Genomic DNA, 23719 nt, shown 5'->3' on the forward strand with positions numbered 1-23719 from the left:
CGGAGTGGATCAAATCATAGAAAGTTAGAGTGTCTGTCCTCTTGTACATAAGTCGGCATTGTGCCTTTTGTATTAATTTCGGATGCAATTTCTGTGTTTCATCGTCAATAAGAAGGTCCAAGGGATACAGTAAACCTGAAGTGAAGCATCGGAATCTAAAACTGGACTCACAGGTGAGGTTCAAATCATAGAAAGTTAGAGTGTCAGTCCTCTTGTACTTAAGTCGGCATTGTGACTTTTGTATTAATTTCGGATGCAATTTCTGTGTTTTATCGTCAATAAGAAGGTCCAACGGATACAGTAAACCTGATTTGAAGCCTCGGCCACAATAACTGGACTCACAGGAGAGTTTCAAATTATAGAAAGTTATAGTGTCAGTCCTCTTGTACTTAAATCGGCATTGTGCCTTTTGTATTAAATTCGGATGCAATTTCTGTGTTTCATCGTCAATAAGATGGTCCAAGGGATACAGTAAACCTGAAGTGAAGCCTCGGCATCTAAAACTGGACTCACAGGAGAGGTTCAAATCATAGAAAATTAGAGTGTCAGTCCTCTTGTACTTAAGTCGGCATTGTGCCTTTTGTATTAAAATCGGATGCAATTTCTGTGTTTCATCGTCAATTAGAAGGTCCAAGGGATACAGTAAATCGGAAGTGAAGTATCGTAATCTAAAACTGGACTCACAGGAGAGGTTCAAATCATAGAAAGTTAGAGTGTCAGTCCTCTTGTACTTAAGTCGGCATTTTGCCTTTTGTATTAAATTGGGATCCAATTTCTGTGTTTCATCATCAATAAGAAGGTCCAAGGGATACAGAAAACCTGAAGTGAAGCATCGGAATCTAAAACTGGAATCACAGGACAGGTACAAAACAAAGAAAATTAGAGTGTCAGTCCTCTTGTACTTAAGTCGGCATTGGGCCTTTTGTATTAATTTCGGATGCAATTTCCGTGTTTCATCGTCAATAAGAAGGTCCAAGGGATACAGTAAAGCTGAAGTGAAGCATCGGAATCTAAAACGGGACTCACAGGAGAGGTTCAAATCATAGAAAGTTAGGGTGTCAGTCCTCTTGTACTTAAGACGGCATTGTGCCTTTTGTGTTAAATTCGGATGCAATTTCCGTGTTTCATCGTGAATAAGAAGGTCCAAGGGATACAGTAAACCTGAAGTGAAGCATCAGAATCTAAAAGGAGTGGTTCAAATCATAGAAAGATAGAGTGTCAGTCCTCTTGTACTTAAGTCGGCACTGTGCCTTTTGTATTAAATTCGTATGCAATTTCTGTGTTTCATTGTCAATAAGAAGGTCCAAGGGATTCAGTAAACCTGAAGTGAAGCATCGGAAACTAAAACCTGACTCACAGGAGACGTTCAAATCATAGAAACTTAGAGTGTCAGTCCTCTTGTACTTATGTCGGCATTGTGACTTTTGTATTCATTTCGGATGCAATTTCTGTGTTTTATCGTCAATAAGAAGGTCCAAGGGATACAGTAAACCTGAAGTGAAGCCTCGGCAACAAAAACTGGACTCACAGGAGAGGTGCGAATCATAGAAAATTTGAGTGTCAGTCCTCTTGTACTTAAGTCGGCATTGTGCCTTTTGTATTAAATTCGGACGCAATTTCTGTGTTTAATCGTCAATAAGAAGGTCTAAGGGATACAGTAAATCTGAAGTGAAGCATCGGAATCTAAAAAGTGGACTCACAGGAGAGGTCCAAATCATAGAAATTTAGAGTGTCAGTACTCTTGTACTTAAGTCGTCATTGTGCCTTTTGTATTAAATTCGGATGCAATTACTGTGTTTCATCGTCAATAAGAAGGTCCAAGGGATACAGTAAACTTGAAGTGAAGCATCGGAATCTAAAACTGGAATCACAGGAGAGGTTCAAATCATAGAAAGTTAGAGTGTCAGTCCTCTTGTACTTAGGTCGACATTGTGCCTTTTGTATGAAATTCGGATGTAATATCTGTGTTTCATGCTTTATAAGCAGGTCCAAGGGATACAGTAAACCTGAAGTGAAGCATCGGAATCTAAAACTGGACTCACAGGAGAGGTCCAAATCATAGAAAATTAGAGTGTCAGTCCTCTTGTACTTAAGTCAGCATTGTGCCTTTTGTATTAAATTCGAATGCAATTTCTGTGTTTCATCGTCAATAAGAAGGTCCTAGGGATACAGTAAATCCGAAGTGAAGTATCGGAATCTAAAACTGGACTCACAGGAGAGGTTCAAATTATAGAAAGTTATAGTGTCAGTCCTCTTGTACTTAAATCGGCATTGTGCCTTTTGTATTAAATTCGGATGCAATTTCTGTGTTTCATCGTCAATAAGATGGTCCAAGGGATACAGTAAACCTGAAGTGAAGCCTCGGCATCTAAAACTGGACTCACAGGAGAGGTTCAAATCATAGAAAATTAGAGTGTCAGTCCTCTTGTACTTATGTCGGCATTGTGCCTTTTGTATTAAAATCGGATGCAATTTCTGTGTTTCATCGTCAATAAGAAGGTCCAAGGGATACAGTAAATCGGAAGTGAAGCATCGTAATCTAAAACTGGACTCACAGGAGAGGTTCAAATCATAGAAAGTTAGAGTGTCAGTCCTCTTGTACTTAAGTAGGCATTGTGCCTTTTGTATTAAATTCGGATGAAATTTCTGTGTTTCATCGTCAATAAGAAAGTCCAAGGGATACAGTAAACCTGAAGTGAAGCATCGGAATCTAAAACTGGCCTCACCGGAGTGGATCAAATCATAGAAAGTTAGAGTGTCTGTCCTCTTGTACATAAGTCGGCATTGTGCCTTTTGTATTAATTTCGGATGCAATTTCTGTGTTTCTTCGTCAATAAGAAGGTCCAAGGGATACAGTAAACCTGAAGTGAAGCATCGGAATCTAAAACTGGACTCACAGGTGAGGTTCAAATCATAGAAAGTTAGAGTGTCAGTCCTCTTGTACTTAAGTCGGCATTGTGACTTTTGTATTAATTTCGGATGCAATTTCTGTGTTTTATCGTCAATAAGAAGGTCCAAGGGATACAGTAAACCTGAAGTGAAGCCTCGGCAACAAAAACTGGACTCACAGGAGAGGTTCAAATTATAGAAAGTTATAGTGTCAGTCCTCTTTTACTTAAATCGGCATTGTGCCTTTTGTATTAAATTCGGATGCAATTTCTGTGTTTCATCGTCAATAAGATGGTCCAAGGGATACAGTAAACCTGAAGTGAAGACTCGGCATCTAAAACTGGACTCACAGGAGAGGTTCAAATCATAGAAAATTAGAGTGTCAGTCCTCTTGTACTTAAGTCGGCATTGTGCCTTTTGTATTAAAATCGGATGCAATTTCTGTGTTTCATCGTCAATTAGAAGGTCCAAGGGATACAGTAAATCGGAAGTGAAGCATCGTAATCTAAAACTGGACTCACAGGAGAGGTTCAAATCATAGAAAGTTAGAGTGTCAGTCCTCTTGTACTTAAGTAGGCATTGTGCCTTTTGTATTAAATTCGGATGAAATTTCTGTGTTTCATCGTCAATAAGAAAGTCCAAGGGATACAGTAAAACTGAAGTGAAGCATCAGAATCTAAAACTGGCCTCACAGGAGTGGTTCAAATCATAGAAAGTCAGAGTGTCATTCCTCTTGTACTTAAGTCGGCATTGTGCCTGTTGTATTAAATTCGTATGCAATTTCTGTGTTTCATCGTCAATAAGATGGATCAAGGGATACAATAAACCTGAAGTGAAGCATTGGAATCTAAAACTGGACTCACAGGAGAGGTTCAAATCATAGAAAATTAGAGTGTCAGTCCTCTTTACTTAAGTCGGCATTGTGCATTTTGTATTAAATTCGGATGCAATTTCTGTGTTTCATCGTCAATAAGAAGGTCCCAGGAATACAGAAAACCTGAAGTGAAGCATCGGAATCTTAAACTGGAATCACAGGAGATTTTCAAATCAAAGAAAATTAGAGTGTCAGTCATCTTGTTCTTAAGCCGGCATTGTGCCTTTTGTATTAAATTCGGATGCAATATCTGTGTTTCATCGTTAATAAGAAGGTCCAAGGGATACAGTAAACCTGAAGTGAAGCATCGGAATCTAAAACTGGACTCACAGGAGAGGGTCAAATCATAGAAAGTTAGAGTGTCAGTCCTCTTGTACTTAAGTCAGCATTGTGCCTTTTGTATTAAATTCGAATGCAATTTCTGTGTTTCATCGTCAATAAGAAGGTCCTAGGGATACAGTAAATCTGAAGTGAAGTATCGGAATCTAAAACTGGACTCACAGGAGAGGTTCAAATTATAGAAAGTTATAGTGTCAGTCCTCTTGTACTTAAATCGGCATTGTGCCATTTGTATTAAATTCGGATGCAATTTCTGTGTTTCATCGTCAATAAGATGGTCCAAGGTATACAGTAAACCTGAAGTGAAGCCTCGGCATCTAAAACTGGACTCACAGGAGAGGTTCAAATCATAGAAAATTAGAGTGTCAGTCCTCTTGTACTTAAGTCGGCATTGTGCCTTTTGTATTAAAATCGGATGCAATTTCTGTGTTTCATCGTCAATAAGAAGGTCCAAGGGATACAGTAAATCGGAAGTGAAGCATCGTAATCTAAAACTGGACTCACAGGAGAGGTTCAAATCATAGAAAATTAGAGTGTCAGTCCTCTTGTACTTAAGTAGGCATTGTGCCTTTTGTATTAAATTCGGATGAAATTTCTGTGTTTCATCGTCAATAAGAAAGTCCAAGGGATACAGTAAAACTGAAGTGAAGCATCAGAATCTAAAACTGGCCTCACAGGAGTGGTTCAAATCATAGAAAGTCAGAGTGTCATTCCTCTTGTACTTAAGTCGGCATTGTGCCTGTTGTATTAAATTCGTATGCAATTTCTGTGTTTCATCGTCAATAAGATGGTCCAAGGGTTACAATAAACCTGAAGTGAAGCATTGGAATCTAAAACTGGACTCACAGGAGAGGTTCAAATCATAGAAAATTAGAGTGTCAGTCCTCTTGTACTTAAGTCGGCATTGTGCATTTTGTATTAAATTCGGATGCAATTTCTGTGTTTCATCGTCAATAAGAAGGTCCCAGGGATACAGAAAACCTGAAGTGAAGCATCGGAATCTTAAACTGGAATCACAGGAGATTTTCAAATCAAAGAAAATTAGAGTGTCAGTCATCTTGTACTTAAGCCGGCATTGTGCCTTTTGTATTAAATTCGGATGCAATATCTGTGTTTCATCGTTAATAAGAAGGTCCAAGGGATACAGTAAACCTGAAGTGAAGCATCGGAATCTAAAACTGGACTCACAGGAGAGGGTCAAATCATAGAAAGTTAGAGTGTCAGTCCTCTTGTACTTATGTCGGCATTGTGCCTTTTGTATTAAGTTCGGATGCAATTTCTGTGTTTCACCGTCAATAAGAAGGTCCAAGGGATACAGTAAACCTGAAGTGAAGCATCGGAATCTAAAACTGGCCTCACCGGAGTGGATCAAATCATAGAAAGTTAGAGTGTCTGTCCTCTTGTACATAAGTCGGCATTGTGCCTTTTGTATTAATTTCGGATGCAATTTCTGTGTTTCATCGTCAATAAGAAGGTCCAAGGGATACAGTAAACCTGAAGTGAAGCATCGGAATCTAAAACTGGACTCACAGGTGAGGTTCAAATCATAGAAAGTTAGAGTGTCAGTCCTCTTGTACTTAAGTCGGCATTGTGACTTTTGTATTAATTTCGGATGCAATTTCTGTGTTTTATCGTCAATAAGAAGGTCCAAGGGATACAGTAAACCTGAAGTGAAGCCTCGGCAACAAAAACTGGACTCACAGGAGAGGTTCAAATTATAGAAAGTTATAGTGTCAGTCCTCTTGTACTTAAATCGGCATTGTGCCTTTTGTATTAAATTCGGATGCAATTTCTGTGTTTCATCGTCAACAAGATGGTCCAAGGGATACAGTAAACCTGAAGTGAAGCCTCGGCATCTAAAACTGGACTCACAGGAGAGGTTCAAATCATAGAAAATTAGAGTGTCAGTCCTCTTGTACTTAAGTCGGCATTGTGCCTTTTGTATTAAAATCGGATGCAATTTCTGTGTTTCATCGTCAATTAGAAGGTCCAAGGGATACAGTAAATCGGAAGTGAAGCATCGTAATCTAAAACTGGAGTCACAGGAGAGGTTCAAATCATAGAAAGTTAGAGTGTCAGTCCTCTTGTACTTAAGTAGGCATTGTGCCTTTTGTATTAAATTCGGATGAAATTTCTGTGTTTCATCGTCAATAAGAAAGTCCAAGGGATACAGTAAAACTGAAGTGAAGCATCAGAATCTAAAACTGGCCTCACAGGAGTGGTTCAAATCATAGAAAGTCAGAGTGTCATTCCTCTTGTACTTAAGTCGGCATTGTGCCTGTTGTATTAAATTCGTATGCAATTTCTGTGTTTCATCGTCAATAAGATGGATCAAGGGATACAATAAACCTGAAGTGAAGCATTGGAATCTAAAACTGGACTCACAGGAGAGGTTCAAATCATAGAAAATTAGAGTGTCAGTCCTCTTTACTTAAGTCGGCATTGTGCATTTAGTATTAAATTCGGATGCAATTTCTCTGTTTCATCGTCAATAAGAAGGTCCCAGGGATACAGAAAACCTGAAGTGAAGCATCGGAATCTTAAACTGGAATCACAGGAGATTTTCAAATCAAAGAAAATTAGAGTGTCAGTCATCTTGTACTTAAGCCGGCATTGTGCCTTTTGTATTAAATTCGGATGCAATATCTGTGTTTCATCGTTAATAAGAAGGTCCAAGGGATACAGTAAACCTGAAGTGAAGCATCGGAATCTAAAACTGGACTCACAGGAGAGGGTCAAATCATAGAAAGTTAGAGTGTCAGTCCTCTTGTACTTATGTCGGCATTGTGCCTTTTGTATTAAGTTCGGATGCAATTTCTGTGTTTCACCGTCAATAAGAAGGTCCAAGGAATACAGTAAACCTGAAGTGAAGCATCGGAATCTAAAACTGGCCTCACCGGAGTGGATCAAATCATAGAAAGTTAGAGTGTCTGTCCTCTTGTACATAAGTCGGCATTGTCCCTTTTGTATTAATTTCGGATGCAATTTCTGTGTTTCATCGTCAATAAGAAGGTCCAAGAGATACAGTAAACCTGAAGTGAAGCATCGGAATCTAAAACTGGACTCACAGGTGAGGTTCAAATCATAGAAAGTTAGAGTGTCAGTCCTCTTGTACTTAAGTCGGCATTGTGACTTTTGTATTAATTTCGGATGCAATTTCTGTGTTTTATCGTCAATAAGAAGGTCCTAGGGATACAGTAAACCTGAAGTGAAGCCTCGGCAACAAAAACTGGTCTCACAGGAGAGGTTCAAATCATAGAAAGTTAGAGTGTCAGTCGACTTGTACTTAAATTGGCATTGTGCCTTTTGTATTAAATTCGTACTCAATTTCTGTGTTTAATCGTCAATAAGAAGGTCTAAGGGATACAGTAAATCTGAAGTGAAGCATCGGAATCTAAAAAGTGGACTCACAGGAGAGGTTCAAATCATAGAAAGTTAGAGTGTCTGTCCTCTTGTACTTAAGTCGGCATTGTGCCTTTTGTATTAAATTCGGATGCAATTTCTGTGTTTCATCGTCAATAAGAAGGTCCAAGGGATACAGTAAACTTGAAGTGAAGCATCGGAATCTAAAACTGGAATCACAGGAGAGGTTCAAATCATAGAAAGTTAGAGTGTCAGTCCTCTTGTACTTAGGTCGGCATTGTGCCATTTGTATTAAATTCGGATGTAATTTGTGTGTTTCATGCTTTATAAGCAGGTCCAAGGGATACAGTAAACCTTAAGTGAGGCATCGGAATCTAACACGGGACTCACAGGAGTGGTTCAAATCATAGAAAGTTAGAGTGTCAGTCCTCTTGTACTTAAGTCAGCATTGTGTCTTTTGTATTAAATTCGGATGCAATTTCTGTGTTTCACCGTCAATAAGAAGGTCCTAGGGATACAGTAAATCTGAAGTGAAGTATCGGAATCTAAAACTGCACTCACAGGAGAGGTTCAAATCATAGAAAGTTAGAGTGTCAGTCCTCTTGTACTTAAATCGGCATTGTGCCTTTTGTATTAAATTCGGATGCAATATCTGTGTTTCATCGTCAATAAGATGGTCCAAGGGATACAGTAAACCTGAAGTGAAGCATCTGAATCTAAAACTGGACTCACAGGAGAGGTTCAAATCATAGAAAGTTAGAGTGTCAGTCCTCTTGTACTTAAGTAGGCATTGTGCCTTTTGTATTAAATTCGGATGAAATCTCTGTGTTTCATCGTCAATAAGAAAGTCCAAGGGATACGGTAAAACTGAAGTGAAGCATCAGAATCTAAAACTGGCCTCACAGGAGTGCTTCAAATCATAGAAAGTTAGAGTGTCATTCCTCTTGTACTTAAGTCGGCATTGTGCCTGTTGTTTTAAATTCGTATGCAATTTCTGTGTTTCATCGTCAATAAGAAGGTCCAAGGGATACAATAAACCTGAAGTGTAGCATTGGAATCTAAAACTGGACTCACAGGAGAGGTTCAAATCATAGAAAATTAGAGTGTCAGTCCTCTTGTACTTAAGTCGGCATTGTGCAGTTTGTATTAAATTCGGATGCAATTTCTGTGTTTCATCGTCAATAAGAAGGTCCAAGGGATACAGAAAACCTGAAGTGAAGCATCGGAATCTAAAACTGGAATCACAGGAGATTTTCAAATCAAAGAAAGTTAGAGTGTCAGTCCTCTTGTACTTAAGCCGGCATTGTGCCTTTTGTATTAAATTCGGATGCAATATCTGTGTTTCATCGTTAATAAGAAGGTCCAAGGGATACAGTAAACCTGAAGTGAAGCATCGGAATCTAAAACTGGCCTCACTGGAGTGGATCAAATCATAGAAAGTTAGAGTGTCTGTCCTCTTGTACTTAAGTCGGCATTGTGCCTTTTGTATTAATTTCGGATGCAATTTCTGTGTTTCATCGTCAATAAGAAGGTCCAAGGGATACAGTAAACCTGAAGTGAAGCATCGGAATCTAAAACTGGACTCACAGGTGAGGTTCAAATCATAGAAAGTTAGAGTGTCAGTCCTCTTGTACTTAAGTCGGCATTGTGCATTTTGTATTAAATTCGGATGCAATTTCTGTGTTTCATCGTCAATAAGCAGGTCCAAGGGATACAATAAACCTGAAGTGAAGCATCGGGATCTAAAACTGGACTCACAGGAAAGGTTCAACTGATAGAAAGTTAGAGTGTCAGTCCTCTTGTACTTAAGTCGGCATTGTGCCTTTTGTATTAAATTCGGATGCAATTTCTGTGTTTCATCGTCAATAAGAAGGTCCAAGGGATACAGTAAATCTGAAGTGAAGTATCGGAATCTAAAACTGGCCTCACAGGAGTGTTTCAAATCATAGAAAGTTCGAGTGTCATTCCTCTTGTACTTAAGTCGGCATTGTGCCTGTTGTATTAAATTCGTATGCAATTTCTGTGTTTCATCGTCAATAAGAAGGTCCAAGGGATACAATAAACCTGAAGTGAAGCATTGGAATCTAAAACTGGACTCACAGGAGAGGTTCAAATCATAGAAAATTAGAGTGTCAGTCCTCTTGTACTTAAGTCGGCATTGTGAATTTTGTATTAAATTCGGATGCAATTTCTGTGTTTCATCGTCAATAAGAAGGTCCAAGGGATTCAGTAAACCTGAAGTGAAGCATCGAAATCTAAAACTATACTCACAGGTGAGGTTCAAATCATAGAAAGTTAGAGTGTCAGTTCTCTTGTACTTAAGTCGGCATTGTGCCTTTTGTATTAAATTCGGATGCAATTTCTGTGTTTCATCGTCAATAAGAAGGTCCAAGGGATACAGAAAACCTGAAGTGAAGCATCGGAATCTAAAACTGGAATCACAGGAGATTTTCAAATCAAAGAGAGTTAGAGTGTCAGTCCTCTTGTACTTAAGCCTTCATTGTGCCTTTTGTATTAATTCGGATGCAATATCTCTGTTTCATCGTTAATAAGAAGGTCCAAGGGATACAGTAAACCTGAAGTGAAGCATCGGAATCTAAAACTGGACTCACAGGAGAGGGTCAAATCATAAAAAGTTAGAGTGTCAGTCCTCTTGTACTTATGTCGGCATTGTGCCTTTTGTATTAAATTCGGATGCAATTTCTGTGTTTCACCGTCAATAAGAAGGTTCAAGGGATACAGTAAACCTGAAGTGAAGCATCGGAATCGAAAACTGGAATCACAGGAGAGGTTCAGATCAAAGAAAGTTAGAGTGTCAGTCCTCTTGTACTTAAGTCGGCATTGTGCTTTTGTATTAAATTCGGATGCAATTTCTGTGTTTCATCGTCAATAAGAAGGTCCAAGGGATACAGTAAACCTTAAGAGAAGCATCGGAATCTAAAACTGGACTCACAGGAGATTTTCAAATCCAAGAAAGTTAGAGTGTCAGTCCTCTTGTACTTAAGCCGGCATTGTGCCTTTTGTATTAATTCGGATGCAATATCTTTGTTTCATCGATAATAAGAAGGTCCAAGGGATACAGTAAACCTGAAGTGAAGCATCGGAATCTAAAACTGGACTCACAGGAGAGGGTCAAATCATAGAAAGTTAGAGTGTCAGTCCTCTTGAACTTATGTCGGCATTGTGCCTTTTGTATTAAATTCAGATGCAATTTCTGTGTTTCACCGTTAATAAGAAGGTCCAAGGGATACAGTAAACCTGAAGTGAAGCATCGGTATCTAAAACTGGCCTCACAGGAGTGGATCAAATCATAGAAAGTTAGAGTGTCTGTCCTCTTGTACATATGTCGGCATTGTGCCTTTTGTATTAATTTCGGATGCAATTTCTGTGTTTCATCGTCAATTAGAAGGTCCAAGGGATACAGTAAACCTGAAGTGAAGCATCGGAATCTAAAACTGGACTCACAGGTGAGGTTCAAATCATAGAAAGTTAGAGTGTCAGTCCTCTTGTACTTAAGGCGGCATTGTGCATTTTGTATTAAATTCGGATGCAATTTCTGTGTTTCATCTTCAACAAGCAGGTCCAAGGGATACAGTAAACCTAAAGTGAAGCATCGGGATCTAAAACTGGACTCACAGGAGAGGTTCAACTCATAGAAAGTTAGAGTGTCAGTCCTCTTGAACTTAAGTCGGCATTGTGCCTTTTGTATTAAATTCGGATGCAATTTCTGTGTTTCATCGTCAATAAGAAAGTCCAAGGGATACAGAAAACCTCAAGTGAAGCATCGGAATCTAAAACTGGAATCACAGGAGAGGTTCAAATCAAAGAAAGTTAGAGTGTCAGTCCTCTTGTACTTAAGTCGGCATTGTGCTTTTGTATTAAATTCGGATGCAATTTCTGTGTTTCATCGTCAGTAAGAAGGTCCACGGGATACAGTAAACATTAAGAGAAGCATCGGAATCTAAAACTGGACTCACAGGAGAGGTTCAAATCATAGAAAGTTAGGGTGTCAGTCCTCTTGTACTTAAGTCGGCATTGTGCCTTTTGTATTTAATTCGGATGCAATTTCTGTGTTTCATCGTCAATAAGAAGGTCCTAGGGATACAGAAAACCTGAAGTGAAGCATCGGAATCTAAAACTGGACTCACAGGAGTGATTCAAATCATAGAAAGTTAGAGTGTCAGTCCTCTTGTACTTAAGTTGGCACTGTGCCTTTTGTATTAAATTCGTATGCAATTTCTGTGTTTCATTGTCAATAAGAAGGTCTAAGGGATTCAGTAAACCTAAAGTGAACCATCGGAAACAAAAAACTGACTCACAGGAGAGGTTCAAATCATAGAAAATTAGAGTGTCAGTCCTCTTGTACTTAAGTCGGCATTGTGAATTTTGTATTAAATTCGTATGCAATTTCTGTATTTCATCGTCAATAAGAAGGTTCAAGGGATACAGTAAACCTGCAGTGAAGCATCGGAATCTAAAACTGGACTCACAGGAGAGGTTCAAATCACAGAAAGTTAGAGTGTCAGTCCTCTTGTAGTTAAATCGGCATTGTGCCTTTTGTATTAAATTCGGATGCAATTTCTGTGTTTCATCGTCACTAAGAAAGTCCGGGGGATACAGTAAAACTGAAGTGAAGCATCGGAATCTAAAACTGGCCTCACAGGAGTTGTTCAATTCATAGAAAGTTAGAGTGTCATTCCTCTTGTACTTAAGTCGGCATTGTGCCTTTTGAATTAAATTCGTATGCAATTTCTGTGTTTCATCGTCAATAGGAAAGTCCAAGGGATACAGTAAACCTGAAGTGACGCATCAGAATCTAAAACTGGACTCACAAGAGAGGTTCAAATCATAGAAAGTAAGAGTGTCAGTCCTCTTGTACTTAAGTCGGCATTGTGCATTTTGTATTAAATTCGGATGCAATTTCTGTGTTTCATCGTCAATAAGAAGGTCCAAGGGATACAGTAAACCTGAAGTGAAGCATCGGAATCTAAAACTGGACTCACAGGAGTGGTTCATATCATAGAGAGTTAGAGTGTCAGTCCTCTTGTACTTAAGTCGGCACTGTGCCTTTTGTATTAAATTCGTATGCAATTTCTGTGTTTCATCGTCAATAAGAAGGTCCAAGGGATACAGTACACCTGAAGTGAAGCCTCGGCTACAAAAATTGGACTCACAGGAGAGGTTTAAATCATAGAAATTTAGAGTGTCAGTTCTCTTGTACTTAAGTCGGCATTGTGCCATTTGTATTAAATTCGGACGCAATTTCTGTGTTTCATCGTCAATAAGAAGGTCCAAGGGATACAGTAAATCTGAAGTGAAGCATCGGAAACTAAAACTGGACTCACAGGAGAGGTTCAAATCACAGAAAGTTAGAGTGTCAGTCCCTTTGTACTTAAGTCGGCATTGTGCCTTTTGTATTAAATTCGGATGAAATTTCTGTGTTTCATCGTCAATAAGAAGGTCCAAGGGGTACAGTAAACCTGAAGTGAAGCATCGGAATCTAAAATTGGACTCACAGGAGGGGTTCAAATCATAGAAAGTTAGAGTGTCAGTCCTTTTGTACTTCAGTCGGCACTGTGCCTTTTGTATTAAATTCGTATGCAATTTCTGTGTTTCATTGTCAATAAGAAGGTCCAAGGGATTCAGTAAACCTGAAGTGAAGCATCGGAATCTAAAACTGTACTCACAGGAAAGGTTCATATCATTGAAACTTAGAGTGTCAGTCGTCTTGTACTTAAGTCGGCATTGTGCCTTTTGTATTAAAATCAGATGCAATTTCTGTGTTTCATCGTCAATAACAAAGTCCAAGGATACAGTAAACCTGAAGTGAAGCATCGGAATCTAAAACTGGACTCACAGAAGAGGTACAAATCAGAGAAAGTTAGAGTGTCAGTCCTCTTGTACTTAAGTCGGCATTGTGCCTTTTGTATTAAATTCGGATGCAATTTCTGTGTTTCATCGTCAATAAGAAGGTCCAAGGGATACAGTAAACCTGAAGTGAAGCATTGGAATCTAAAACTGGAATCTCAGGAGAGATTCAAATCATAGAAAGTTAGAGTGTCAGTTCTCTTGTACTTAAGTCGGCATTGTGCCTTTTGTATTTAATTCGGATGCAATTTCTGTGTTTCATCGTCAATAAGAAGGTCCAAGGGATACAGAAAACCTGAAGTGAAGCATCGGAAACAAAAAACTGACTCACAGGAGAGGTTCAAATCATAGAAACTTAGAGTGTCAGTCCTCTTGTACTTAAGTCGGCATTGTGCCTTTTGTATTAATTTCGGATGCAATTTCTGTGTTTCATCGTCAATTAGAAGGTCCAAGGGATACAGTAAACCTGAAGTGAAGCCTCGGCAACAAAAACTGGACTCACAGGAGAGGTTCAAATCATAGAAAGTTAGAGTGTCAGTCCTCTTGTACTGAAGTCGGCATTGTGCCTTTTGTATTAAATTCGTATGCAATTTCTGTGTTTCATCGTCAATAAGAAGGTTCAAGGGATACAGTAAACCTGCAGTGAAGCATCGGAATCTAAAACTGGACTCACAGGAGAGGTTCAAATCACAGAAAGTTAGAGTGTCAGTCCTCTTGTAGTTAAATCGGCATTGTGCCTTTTGTATTAAATTCGGATGCAATTTCTGTGTTTCATCGTCACTAAGAAAGTCCGGGGGATACAGTAAAACTGAAGTGAAGCATCGGAATCTAAAACTGGCCTCACAGGAGTTGTTCAATTCATAGAAAGTTAGAGTGTCAATCCTATTGTACTTAAGTCGGCATTGTGCCTTTTGAATTAAATTCGTATGCAATTTCTGTGTTTCATCGTCAATAGGAAAGTCCAAGGGATACAGTAAACCTGAAGTGACGCATCAGAATCTAAAACTGGACTCACAAGAGAGGTTCAAATCATAGAAAGTAAGAGTGTCAGTCCTCTTGTACTTAAGTCGGCATTGTGCATTTTGTATTAAATTCGGATGCAATTTCTGTGTTTCATCGTCAATAAGAAGGTCCAAGGGATTCAGTAAACCTGAAGTGAAGCATCGAAATCTAAAACTGGACTCACAGGTGAGGTTCAAATAATAGAAAGTTAGAGTGTCAGCCCTTTTGTACTTAACTCGGCATTGTGCCTTTTGTATTAAATTCAGATGCAATTTCTGTGTTTCATCGTCAATAAGAAAGTCCAAGGGATACAGAAAACCTGAAGTGAAGCAGCGGAATCTAAAACTGGAATCACAGGAGAGGTTCAAATCAAAGAAAGTTAGAGTGTCAGTCCTCTTGTACTTAAGTCGGCATTGTGCTTTTCTATTAAATTCGGATGCAATTTCTGTGTTTCATCGTCAATAAGAAGGTCCAAGGGATACAGTAAACCTGAAGTGAAGCATCGGAATCTAAAACTGGAATCACAGGAGAGGTTCAAATCATAGAAAGGTAGGGTGTCAGTCCACTTGTACTTAAGTCGGCATTGTGCCTTTTGTATAAAATTCGGATGCAATTTCTGTGTTTCATCGTCAATAAGAAGGTCCAAGGGATACAGTAAACCTGAAGTGAAGCATCGGAATCTAAAACTGGACTCACAGGAGTGGTTCATATCATAGAGAGTTAGAGTGTCAGTCCTCTTGTACTTAAGTCGGCACTGTGCCTTTTGTATTAAATTCGTATGCAATTTCTGTGTTTCATCGTCAATAAGAAGGTCCAAGGGATACAGTACACCTGAAGTGAAGCCTCGGCTACAAAAATTGGACTCACAGGAGAGGTTTAAATCATAGAAATTTAGAGTGTCAGTTCTCTTGTACTTAAGTCGGCATTGTGCCATTTGTATTAAATTCGGACGCAATTTCTGTGTTTCATCGTCAATAAGAAGGTCCAAGGGATACAGTAAATCTGAAGTGAAGCATCGGAAACTAAAACTGGACTCACAGGAGAGGTTCAAATCACAGAAAGTTAGAGTGTCAGTCCCTTTGTACTTAAGTCGGCATTGTGCCTTTTGTATTAAATTCGGATGATATTTCTGTGTTTCATCGTCAATAAGAAGGTCCAAGGGGTACAGTAAACCTGAAGTGAAGCATCGGAATCTAAAATTGGACTCACAGGAGGGGTTCAAATCATAGAAAGTTAGAGTGTCAGTCCTTTTGTACTTCAGTCGGCACTGTGCCTTTTGTATTAAATTCGTATGCAATTTCTGTGTTTCATTGTCAATAAGAAGGTCCAAGGGATTCAGTAAACCTGAAGTGAAGCATCGGAATCTAAAACTGTACTCACAGGAAAGGTTCATATCATTGAAACTTAGAGTGTCAGTCGTCTTGTACTTAAGTCGGCATTGTGCCTTTTGTATTAAAATCAGATGCAATTTCTGTGTTTCATCGTCAATAACAAAGTCCAAGGATACAGTAAACCTGAAGTGAAGCATCGGAATCTAAAACTGGACTCACAGAAGAGGTACAAACCAGAGAAAGTTAGAGTGTCAGTCCTCTTGTACTTAAGTCGGCATTGTGCCTTTTGTATTAAATTCGGATGCAATTTCTGTGTTTCATCGTCAATAAGAAGGTCCAAGGGATACAGTAAACCTGAAGTGAAGCATTGGAATCTAAAACTGGAATCACAGGAGAGGTTCAAATCATAGATAGTTAGAGTGTCAGTGCTCTTGTACTTAAGCCGGCATTGTCCCTTTTGTATTAAATTCGGAAGAAATTTCTGTGTTTCATCGTCAATAAGAAGGTCCAAGGGATACAGTAAACCTGAAGTGAAGCATTGGAATCTAAAACTGGAATCACAGGAGAGGTTCAAATCATAGAAAGTTAGAGTGTCAGTGCTCTTGTACTTAAGCCGGCATTGTCCCTTTTGTATTAAATTCGGATGCAATTTCTGTGTTTCATCGTCAATAAGAAGGTCCAAGGGATACAGTAAACCTGAAGTGAAGCATCGGAATCTAAAACTGGACTCACAGGAGAGGTTCAAATCATAGAAAGTTAGAGTGTCAGTCCTCTTGTACTTAAGTCGGCATTGTGCCTTTTGTATTAAATTCGAATGCAATTTCTGTGTTTTATCGTCAATAACAAGGTCCAAAGGAATACAGAAAACCTGAAGTGAAGCATCGGAATCTAAAGGTGGAATCAGAGGAGAGGTTCATATCAATGAAAGTTAGAGTGTCAGTCCTCTTGTACTTAAGTCCGCATTGTGCCTTTTGTATTAAATTCGGATGCAATTTCTGTGTTTCATCGTCAATATGAAGGTCCAAGGGATACAGTAAACCTGAAGTGAAGCCTCGGCAACAAAAACTGGACTCACAGGAGAGGTTCATATCATAGAAATTTAGAGTGTCAGTTCTCTTGTACTTAAGTCGGCATTGTGCCTTTTGTATTAATGTCGGATGCAATTTCTGTGTTTCATCGTCAATAAGAAGGTCCAAGGGATACAGTAAACCTGAAGTGAAGCCCCTGCAACAAAAACTGGACTCACAGGAGAGGTTCAAATCATAGAAATTTAGAGTGTCAGTTCTCTTGTACTTAAGTCGGCATTGTGCCTTTTGTATTAAATTCGGACGCAATTTCGGTGTTTCATCGTCAATAAGAAGGTCCAAGGGATACAGAAAATCTGAAGAGAAGCATCGGAATCTAAAACTGGACTCACAGGAGAGGTTCAAATCACAGAAAGTTAGAGTGTCAGTCCTCTTGTACTGAAGTCGGCATTGTGCCTTTTGTATTAAATTGGATGAAATTTCTGTGTTTCATCGTCAATAAGAATGTCCAAGGGATACAGTAAAATTGAAGTGAAGCATCGGAATCTAAAACTGGAATCACAGGAGAGGTTCAAATCATATAAACTTAGATTTTCAGTCCACTTGTACTTAAGCCGGCATTGTGCCTTTTGTATTAAATTCGGATGCCATTTCTGTGTTTCATCGTCAATAAGAAGGTCGAAGGGATATAGTAAACCTGAATTGAAGCATCGGGATCTAAAACTGTACTCACAGGAGAGGTTCAAATCATAGAAAGTTAGAGTGTCAGTCCTCTTGTACTTAAGTCGGCATTGTGCCTTTTGTATTAAATTCGGATGCAATTTCTGAGTTTCAATGTCAATAAGAAGGTCCAAGGGATACAGTAAACCTGAAGTGAAGCATCGGAATATAAAACTGGCCCCACAGCAGTGGTTCAAATCATAGAAAGTTAGAGTGTCTGTCCTCTTGTACTTAAGTCGGCATTGTGCATGTTGTATTATATTTGCATGCAATTTCTGTGTTTCATCGTCAATAAGAAGGTCCAAGGGATACAGTAAACCTGAAGTGAAGCCTCGGCAACAAAAACTGGACTCACAGGAGAGGTTCAAATCATAGAAATTTAGAGTGTCAGTTCTCTTGTACTTAAGTCGGCATTGTGCCTTTTGTATTAATTTCGGATGCAATTTCTGTGTTTCATCGTTAATAAGAAGGTCTAAGGGATACAGTACAACTGAAGTGATGCCTCGGCAACAAAAATTGGTCTCACTGGAGAGGTTCAAATCATAGAAATTTAGAGTGTCAGTTCTCTTGTACTTATGTCGGCATATGCCTTTTGTATTAAATTCGGACGCAATTTCTGTGTTTCATCGTCAATAAGAAGGTCCAAGGGATACAGTAAATCTGAAGTGAAGCAACGGAAACTAAAACTGGACTCACAGGAGAGGTTCAAATCACAGAAAGTTAGAGTGTCAGTCCTCTTGTACTTAAGTGCGCATTGTGCCTTTTGTATTAAATTCGGATGAAATTTCTGTGTTTCATCGTCAATAAGAAGGTCCAAGGGATACAGTAATCTTGAAGTGAAGCATCGGAATCTAAAACTGGAAGCACAGGAGAGGTTCAAATCATAGAAAGTTAGAGTGTTAGTCCTCTTGTACTTAGGTCGGCATTGTGCCTTTTGCATTAAATTCGGATGTAATTTCTGTGTTTCATCGTTTATAAGAAGGTCCAAGGGATACAGTAAACCTGAAGTGAAGCATCGGAATCTAACACGGGACTCACAGGAGAGGTTCAAATAATAGAAAGTTAGAGTGTCAGTCCTCTTGTACTTAAGTTGGCATTGTGCCTTTTGTATTAATTTCGGATGCAATTTCTGTGTTTCATCGTCAATAACAAGGTCCAAGGGATACAGTACACCTGAAGTGAAGCCTCGGCAACAAAAATTGGACTCACAGGAGAGGTTCAAGTCATAGAAATTTAGAGTGTCAGTTCTCTTGTACTTAAGTCGGCATTGTGCCATTTGTATCAAATTCGGACGCAAATTCTGTGTTTCATCGGCAATAAGAAGGTCCAAGGGATACAGTAAATCTGAAGTGAAGCATCGGAAACTAAAACTGGACTCACAGGAGAGGTTCAAATCACAGAAAGTTAGAGTGTCAGTCCATTTGTACTTAAGTCGGCATTGTGCCTTTTGTATAAAATTCGGATGCAATTTCTGTGTTTCATCGTCAATAAGAAGGTCCAAGGGATTCAGTAAACCTGAAGTGAAGCATCGGAATCTGAAACTGTACTCACAGGAAAGGTTCATATCATAGAAACTTAGACTGTCAGTCGTCTTGTACTTAAGTCGGCATTGTGCCTTTTGTATTAAAATCAGATGCAATTTCTGTGTTTCATCGTCAATAAGACAGTCCAAGGATACAGTAAACCTGAAGTGAAGCATCGGAATCTAAAACTGATCTCACAGAAGAGGTACAAATCAGAGAAAGTTTGAGTGTCAGTCCTCTTGTACTTAAGTCGGCATTGTGCCTTTTGTATTAAATTCGGATGCAATTTCTGTGTTTCATCGTCAATAAGAAGGTCCAAGGGATACAGTAAACCTGAAGTGAAGCATTGGAATCTAAAACTGGAATCACATGAGAGGTTCAAATCATAGGAAGATAGAGTGTCAGTCCTCTTGTACTTAAACTGGCATTGTGCATTTTGTATTAAATTCGGACGCAATTTCTGTGTTTCATCGTCGATAAGAAGAGCCAAGGGATACAGTAAACCTGAAGTGAAGCATCGGAATCTAAAACTGGACTCACAGGAGAGGTTCAAATCATAGAAAGTTAGAGTGTCACTCCTCTTGTGCTTAAACCGGCATTGTGCATTTTGTATTAAGTTCGGATGCAATTTCTGTGTTTCATCGTCAATAAGAAGGTCCAAGGGATACAGTAAATCTGAAGTGAAGCATCGTAATCTAAAACTGGACTCACAGGAGAGGTTCAAATCATAGAAAGTTAGAGTGTCAGTCCTCTTGTACTTACGTCGGCATTGTGCCTTTTGTATTAATCTCGGATGCAATTTCTGTGTTTCATCGTCATTAAGAAGGTCCAAGGGATACAGTAAACCTGAAGTGAAGCATCGGAATCTAAAACTGGACTCACAGGAGAGGTTCAAATCAAAGAAAGTTAGAGTGTCAGTCCTCTTGTACTTAAACCGGCATTGTGCATTTTGTATTAAATTCGGGCGCAATTTCTGTGTTTCATCGTCGATAAGAAGGGCCAAGGGATACAGTAAACCTGAAGTGAAGCATCGGAATCTAAAACTGGACTCACAGGAGAGGTTCAAATAATAGAAAGTTAGAGTGTCAGTCCTCTTGTACTTAAGTTGGCATTGTGCCTTTTGTATTAAATTCGGATGCAATTTCTGTGTTTCATCGTTAATAAGAAAGTCCAAGGGATACAGAAAACCTGAAGTGAAGCATCGGAATCTAAAACTGGACTCACAGGAGTGGTTCAAATCATAGAGAGTTAGAGTGTCAGTCCTCTTGTACTTAAGTCGGCACTGTGCCTTTTGTATTAAATTCGTATGCAATTTCTGTGTTTCATCGTCAATAAGAAGGTCCAAGGGATACAGTACACCTGAAGTGAAGCCTCGGCAACAAAAATTGGACTCACAGGAGAGGTTCAAGTCATAGAAATTTAGAGTGTCAGTTCTCTTGTACTTAAGTCGGCATTGTGCCATTTGTATCAAATTCGGACGCAAATTCTGTGTTCCATCGGCAATAAGAAGGGCCAAGGGATACAGTAAATCTGAAGTGAAGCATCGGAAACTAAAACTGGACTCACAGGAGAGGTTCAAATCACAGAAAGTTAGAGTGTCAGTCCATTTGTACTTAAGTCGGCATTGTGCCTTTTGTATTAAATTCGGATGCAATTTCTGTGTTTCATCGCCAATAAGAAGGTCCAAGGGATTCAGTAAACCTGAAGTGAAGCATCGGAATCTGAAACTGTACTCACAGGAAAGGTTCATATCATAGAAACTTAGACTGTCAGTCGTCTTGTACTTAAGTCGGCATTGTGCCTTTTGTATTAAAATCAAATGCAATTTCTGTGTTTCATCGTCAATAAGAAAGTCCAAGGATACAGTAAACCTGAAGTGAAGCATCGGAATCTAAAACTGGACTCACAGAAGAGGTACAAATGAGAGAAAGTTTGAGTGTCAGTCCTCTTGTACTTAAGTCGGCATTGTGCCTTTTGTATTAAATTCGGATGCAATTTCTGTGTTTCATCGTCAATAAGAAGGTCCAAGGGATACAGTAAACCTGAAGTGAAGCATTGGAATCTAAAACTGGAATCACAGGAGAGGTTCAAATCATAGAAAGTTAGAGTGTCAGTGCTCTTGTACTTAAGCCGGCATTGTCCCTTTTTTATTAAATTCGGAAGCAATTTCTGTGTTTCATCGTCAATAAGAAGGTCCAAGGGATACAGTAAACCTGAAGTGAAGCATCGGAATCTAAAACTGGACTCACAGGAGAGGTTCAAATCATAGAAAGTTAGAGTGTCAGTCCTCTTGTACTTAAGTCGGCATTGTGCCTTTTGTATTAAATTCGAATGCAATTTCTGTGTTTCATCGTCAATAACAAGGTCCAAAGGAATACAGAAAACCTGAGGTGAAGCATCGGAATCTAAAGGTGGAATCAGAGGAGAGGTTCAAATGAATGAAAGTTAGAGTGTCAGTCCTCTTGTACTTAAGTCCGCATTGTGCCTTTTGTATTAAATTCGGATGCAATTTCTGTGTTTCATCGTCAATATGAAGGTCCAAGGGATACAGTAAACCTGAAGTGAAGCCTCGGCAACAAAAACTGGACTCACAGGAGAGGTTCATATCATAGAAATTTAGAGTGTCAGTTCTCTTGTACTTAAGTCGGCATTGTGCCTTTTGTATTAATGTCGGATGCAATTTCTGTGTTTCATCGTCAATAAGAAGGTCCAAGGGATACAGTAAACCTGAAGTGAAGCCTCGGCAACAAAAACTGCACTCACAGGAGAGGTTCAAATCATAGAAATTTAGAGTGTCAGTTCTCTTGTACTTAAGTCGGCATTGTGCCTTTTGTATTAAATTCGGACGCAATTTCTGTGTTTCATCGTCAATAAGAAGTTCCAAGGGATACAGAAAATCTGAAGAGAAGCATCGGAATCTAAAACTGGACTCACAGGAGAGGTTCAAATCACAGAAAGTTAGAGTGTCAGTCCTCTTGTACTTAAGTCGGCATTGTGCCTTTTGTATTAAATTCGATGAAATTTCTGTGTTTCATCGTCAATAAGAAGGTCCAAGGGATACAGTAAAATTGAAGTGAAGCATCGGAATCTAAAACTGGAATCACAGGAGAGGTTCAAATCATATAAACTTAGATTTTCAGTCCACTTGTACTTAAGCCGGCATTGTGCCTTTTGTATTAAATTCGGATGCAATTTCTGTGTTTCATCGTCAATAAGAAGGTCGAAGGGATATAGTAAACCTGAAGTGAAGCATCGGAATCTAAAACTGGACTCACAGAAGAGGTACAAATCAGAGAAAGTTAGAGTGTCAGTCCTCTTGTACTTAAGTCGGCATTGTGCCTTTTGTATTAAATTCGGATGCAATTTCTGTGTTTCATCGTCAATAAGAAGGTCCAAGGGATACAGTAAACCTGAAGTGAAGCATTGGAATCTTAAACTGGAATCACAGGAGAGGTTCAAATCATAGAAAGTTAGAGTGTCAGTGCTCTTGTACTTAAGCCGGCATTGTCCCTTTTGTATTAAATTCGGATGCAATTTCTGTGTTTCATCGTCAATATGAAGGTCCAAGGGATACAGTAAACCTGAAGTGAAGCCTCGGCAACAAAAACTGGACTCACAGGATAGGTTCAATTCATAGAAATTTAGAGTGTCAGTTCTCTTGTACTTAAGTCGGCATTGTGCCTTTTGTATTAAATTCGGACGCAATTTCTGTGTTTCATCGTCAATAAGAAGGTCCAAGGGATACAGAAAATCTGAAGAGAAGCAACGGAATCTTAAACTGGACTCACAGGAGAGGTTCAAATCACAGAAAGTTAGAGTGTCAGTCCTCTTGTACTTAAGTCGGTATTTTGTGCCTTTTGTATTAAATTGGATGAAATTTCTGTGTTTCATCGTCAATAAGAAGGTCCAAGGGATACAGTAAAATTGAAGTGAAGCATCGGAATCTAAAACTGGAATCACAGGAGAGGTTCAAATCATATAAACTTAGATTTTCAGTCCACTTGTACTTAAGCCGGCATTGTGCCTTTTGTATTAAATTCGGATGCAATTTCTGTGTTTCATCGTCAATAAGAAGGTCGAAGGGATATAGTAAACCTGAATTGAAGCATCGGGATCTAAAAGTGTACTCAAAGGAGAGGTTCAAATCATAGAAAGTTAGAGTGTCAGTCCTCTTGTACTTAAGTCGGCATTGTGCTTTTTGTATTAAATTCGGATGCAATTTCTGAGTTTCAATGTCAATAAGAAGGTCCAAGGGATACAGTAAACCTGAAGTGAAGCATCGGAATATAAAACTGGCCCCACAGCAGTGGTTCAAATCATAGAAAGTTAGAGTGTCTGTCCTCTTGTACTTAAGTCGGCATTGTGCATGTTGTATTATATTTGCATGCAATTTCTGTGTTTCATCGTCAATAAGAAGGTCCAAGGGATACAGTAAACCTGAAGTGAAGCCTCGGCAACAAAAACTGGACTCACAGGAGAGGTTCCAATCATAGAAATTTAGAGTGTCAGTTCTCTTGTACTTAAGTCGGCATTGTGCCTTTTGTATTAATTTCGGATGCAATTTCTGTGTTTCATCGTCAATAAGAAGGTCTAAGGGATACAGTAAAACTGAAGTGATGCCTCGGCAACAAAAATTGGTCTCACTGGAGAGGTTCAAATCATAGAAATTTAGAGTGTCAGTTCTCTTGTACTTATGTCGGCATTGTGCCTTTGGTATTAAATTCGGACGCAATTTCTGTGTTTCATCGTCAATCAGAAGGTCCAAGGGATACAGTAAATCTGAAG

The sequence above is a fragment of the Schistocerca serialis genome, chromosome 3, assembly GCF_023864345.2.
Source record: "Schistocerca serialis cubense isolate TAMUIC-IGC-003099 chromosome 3, iqSchSeri2.2, whole genome shotgun sequence".
Classification (NCBI taxonomy): domain Eukaryota; kingdom Metazoa; phylum Arthropoda; class Insecta; order Orthoptera; family Acrididae; genus Schistocerca; species Schistocerca serialis.